Raw genomic sequence first — 5,046 nt, 5'->3', positions numbered from 1 at the left:
TTTATAAAACTGGGTATGTGCACTGAGTCATAATATAAAATTTATTTCTTACTATGGGACGTGGTCAGAAATGATTGAAACTTAGGTTTAAATTATAGAGTCATATGGCACATTATAGCAGAGTTTTACTATATTCCAAAAATATACATACACTTGCTGGGAGGTGTTTTTGTCATCATTTTTTGTTTGTTTTCACTTTTGTGATTCATGTGGCTCTGGCTTTACTTTCTCTTTCTGGTTATATTTTCCTCCAGCCAGGAGTTCTCATCCTCTCCTTCCCTTTCTCACTTGCTCATCATCCACCTTCTCTGGGGAGGCTTCTGGCTGCTGTCAGACAGAAGAGAAGGTATCACAGTGTTAAATGGCATTGCAGGTGCTGCTAAGCTCATGACACCTGGTTTCCTGAAAGGGGAAACACACATGATATAGAAAGTCTAAGTTGTAAGAATACTGAAGGACCTGGAGATTCTGAGCACTAGTATTGTGGCGTGGCTGGGAGGGGCTACAATCAACTACATCTCTGTCTTTTCCACCCTCTCCTTGTAGGAGGGTGATTAACATAACGGTGTCCCAACTCTTCAAACAAAAGTCTCTCAGAAGGGGTCTCTGTTGAGGGAAGTAGGGGCTGTGTCTGCTTTCCCAAGGCTGGCAGCCTAAGAGAAGTTGCTTAAATTCATGCAAGGAATGGAGGTTTGGGGAGGAAATTGAGGTCTAGGGCTTCCAATTTGTTGCTCAAAATCACTCTCTAAAAACGATTGCCCCCTCCAGTTCAAGTTTAAGCAGGTGAGACAAGTAGTTCCACAGGACTGGATAGGAGTTTCATGACTTGGAGCCTCCTACAAAAGATTTCAAATTGTTACCCTTTCCTGCATCCTCTTGGGTACAAAAACCCTGAGTTCCTGTGTGATTCAAAGTCTGAAGTCAAGGTCAGTGGCTAGAAAATGGAATCCATTGGATTCTCAGTCATTCAATGTCTGAGATGAAGGTCAGTGAAAACATTTGACAGAGACCTTTAATTCTAAATCATCTAGCTGGAAACTTGAGACATGGCATTCTCATTCTTCCTATCAGCTTGGTCTCAGGACAGTTTGGTTTGGAATAATGTCCAGGAAATTATTAGTAATGAGAATCTTCTGTTCCCAGCAGACCCAGTCTATTAATAGGGATGTGAAATGTAAGTGTGATCTCATGAGTTCTGCACAAACACTCTCTTTTGGCCCCTCAGTGGCAAAAATACCAGTGTTTCCTTTTAGGGGCTGCAGGTGGAGGTGAGACGGGGCAGCCCCTGGCTCTAACTGGCTCCCTGAGCTGTGCATAGAATCATGGTGTCCACTTCAGATCTGCCTGGCAATGATGCCCTGTCAAGTGCTGCCGTGTTAAGTGGCCTCTCTGGCTTTATAAAACAGCTGACCTGCTATTGACCTGTTCTGTGTCACTGCAGCTCAAGAGAAGTCTCTCTGGTTAAATTCTTATGGGCCCCATGATAGATTATAATGAAGATTACAAGGGAACAGCTAAACCTAATGTCTCCCAATGGCCTCACAGTACAAGGAGCAGTTTCTATTAGAGGAGCACGGGTGAGTGCCTCCGGGGAGGTGAGGTCAGTAGCAGTGACTCCTTAACCACTCTGTAAAAACCCCCTCCCAATTCCTATTCCTCCAAGGAAAGCCAATGCTCCATCAGGGTCAGCCCCACATTTCTTCAGAACACAAATCTTTCCTTCATTTATTCCCAGATCCAAAGGTGGCTACACTAAATTTCCACAGGTAAAAATCTTATCTTGAGCATCAGAGGTGAGTTACCAGGAATTATCCTTCTATCAAGGATGTTTAGCATCATTCCTACCCTGGCCATAGTCAAATAAGATAAGCACTTGCAGATGAGAGAACCAAAGCACTAAAGAGGTACTTAGATTAGAGAAAATCAGTGTTGACAATCAACTTCCTGTATCAGACAAGAAGTTCACCAAGGGAACTGGGTAGTTGCAGTAGTTGAACCTTGGTTTCCTGAGAATTGAGTTTCCTGGGTATCAACACAGAGGGGTCTTGATGAGTTTCCCTGCTTTCTTTATTCAAGAGGAAGGAAGTATGTCAACTCCTGAGAGGTAGTAAGGTATGTCCCTAAATTTTTCCCTAAGATAAATTTCTCCCACGAAGCTTCATATTAGAGCCCGTGTATGAACAATGTCCTCAACAACAGGAAATGAAATCACTATTTCAATAGGTGAAAACTAGCAGAATAACAAAACACTGCTTAGTGAAAAGAGTCTGCTAGAGGCCAAGCAAGATGGCCTGACCAAATGTTTGCTATGGTCTGGATCGTTCAAAGAATGAAGAATAGAGTATCTGAAGAAATGAACAGGCCTTTCAACAGTCCTCCATACATAGTACTTTCTTCTTGGAAAATAGAGTGGTCAGTCATGGTCTGCCCCACCTTCCAAGACTCCCTCCCCTAAGGAATCAACTCCATGGTCAAGTCACCATGACCCCACTGGCACAGACACAGGTGTTTAGAGCAGGGCAGGCATTTCATCAGATGGCCAGATTCCTGTGACGCCTGATTTGAAAGATGAGCAGAGTTAATCAGATGATTCTCCAGCCATTTGAATCCAAAGCCCCACTTGGCATCAGGAACAATTCTAAAATCAGAGGTGGGGAAAGCTGTAATGGCCAAATACCAATGGTAAGGAAGCTGGAAGAAGATGACATATGATATTGGGGGGGGGGGGGAATGGTAAAGAGTAAGAACAGAGAATGTCTACACAAGAGATAGAAACAATGCAAATCAGAAACCATGCAGCTCTTGAGAGAGATTGTGAGCACACACTCTCCCCAAAAGCTGCCATGGTTCCAAATCACCTCCCATTTCCAGACCTGGCTATGATGACCTCTGGGGGAGCTCTGTGTTTTTGTAATAAACTCTCACTTTCTCAGATTAGGTTGAGCGGGTTTTTACAATCTTTGCAAATAAAGAGCCTGGCCAAAAACACAGGCTTTAGTAAGAGACAAAACTATACAGTACACATGTCCTAGTCTCTACATGCAGGCAACATGCTGTTGACTGAGGGCGGATCCGGTGCACAAAGGGTCAACATCAGATGGTATGACAACAACGTGGGCCAATCCCAAAGCCATATGTTGAGTGAAAGAAACCAGGCTTAAAATGTTTACACACTGTATGACTCCATTTATATGTCATTCTTGAAAAAGCATGTAATAGTGATAGAGAACAGATCAGTGGGTCCCGAGGCAGGGCTGGGAGGAGAACGTGGCTTCAAGGGAGCAGCACAAACGGCTTTGGAGGATGATGGTGCCAGTCCATGTCTTAACTGTAGTGGTGGTTACGCAGATCTATACTTGCCTTTCAAGACAGAACTGTAAAAAGAAATTTTAAAAAGGAAGGAAGGAAAGGAGGGAGGAGGGAGGGGTGATCGCTCAGATAAGTGGCATTACTAAATGGACCATTAGCCGGACCAGAAGGAGAGCTAACTCTAGGCAAAACTCATCTTGACGTAGGCTTTTCTCAGTGCTCTTAGGCTTTTTTTTTTAATCCCTCAATTCTTCATTCTCTTCTTTCTGGCTGACATTGTCTTCATGACAAAGTCACACCAAGGAAATGAGCAATAAAGGTGGAATTTCAAGTATCAACCAAGGGATGAGGGAAATTTTGAGTTGGGATCAGATCTTGCCATGTCTTCTAAAATCACACTGTAAGTCAGAACTAGTCACATGATCAGCTCCAACCATAAACTCTCCCGGGAAGTTATCTGGCTTTCATTTCTGTTGTGTGTGTGCGTGCGTGTGCGTGTGTGTGTGTGCATGCATACACGCCTAATTGTCTCTTTTCCTGCCATTGAAATGAAGTGAAATGAAGTTGCTCAGTTGTGTCTGACTCTTTGCGACCCCATGGACTGTAGCCTACCAGGCTCCTCTGTCCATGGGCTTTTCCAGGTAAAAGTACTGGGGTGGGTTGCCATTTCCTTCTCCAGAGGATCTTCCTGACCCAGGGATTGAACCTGGGTCTCCTGCATTGTAGGCAGAAGCTTTACCGTCTGAGCCACCAGGGAAGTCTTTTCTGCCATTATCAAATCATTTTCCCTTCTTTTTTATACCTAGGAATATCTCTTTTTCTATTCAGGAAGTCATTCTCTCAGCTTGCTAGAGAGATACTTCATGATTTTTTTCCCAGAACATGGAACCCAGAAGAAAAGCTTGGACTTGCAGTTCTCAGCTGTCTTTCAATTTTCTTTTTTTTATTGGGAGATATTAGTATGTCCCAACCAACAGCAAAAGCTTGAGAAAAGTAACTGTGTGAAAAAAAAAGGGGGACCCTCTGTTAGCATATAAGGCAGCAGCAGTCACATCCTGGACGAACTTACTCGTAACTTGAACAAGATCCTCAGATAAGTAGCAACAAAGAGCCATCACAATTTTTTAGAGAGGGTTGGAAAGTAACACTGCAAGTCAGACAGGACACAGAAACAGCGGAAAAGGAGCATGAGATGACCATATACACCAGGGCTGGCCACTCATTCGTCACTTGCCATCTTACATGGTCATTATCTTCCCAGTCACTGAAATGTATAGAAGGCAATGAGGCAGAAGAGCAGTGGCTCAGGAGTCACAGCCTAGCAACAGCGTTTCCTAGAACCATGATCTTTGGCAACTTCCTTGGGAAAATGTCCTCAGTTTCCTCATCTATAGACAGAAATAACAAGCGTACCCACCTCATAGAGCTGTGAATTTTAAGTGAGATAAACATAAGATACCTCAGCAGTGTCTGGTGCAGTGTGCTGCTCCCCCTCCAACACACACACACAAACTCACCATCACCACTACCATCACCACCACTGCAAAATTATGCAAGGGGATCTAGGTGGAGCACTGACCTTGTCCACTACACAGAGGCTGTCAAAAATGTTACCTCTAGGGACTTCCCTGGTGGTCCAGTGGTAAACAATCCACCCTGCAATGTGGAGGACACAGGTTTGATCCTTGGTTGGGGAACAAAGATCCCATAGGATGCAGGGCGGCTAAGCCTTAGCTG

At 44.1% G+C, this 5,046-nt stretch overlaps 1 non-coding gene across 1 annotated transcript; it reads right to left on the bottom strand.

Annotated features, from left to right (window-relative positions):
• Positions 1-3,993: 3,993 nt before the first annotated feature.
• On the bottom strand, positions 3,994-4,066 carry TRNAC-ACA (transfer RNA cysteine (anticodon ACA)). Its single transcript has one exon. It is a non-coding gene; the product is annotated as a tRNA-Cys (tRNA).
• Positions 4,067-5,046: the final 980 nt, after the last annotated feature.

This window comes from Capricornis sumatraensis, chromosome 2 (assembly GCF_032405125.1).
Source record: "Capricornis sumatraensis isolate serow.1 chromosome 2, serow.2, whole genome shotgun sequence".
In the NCBI taxonomy this organism is placed as follows: Eukaryota; Metazoa; Chordata; class Mammalia; order Artiodactyla; family Bovidae; genus Capricornis; species Capricornis sumatraensis.
The sequence above is the reverse complement of the archived record's forward strand: the minus strand, read 5'-3'. Positions and strand labels throughout refer to the sequence as shown.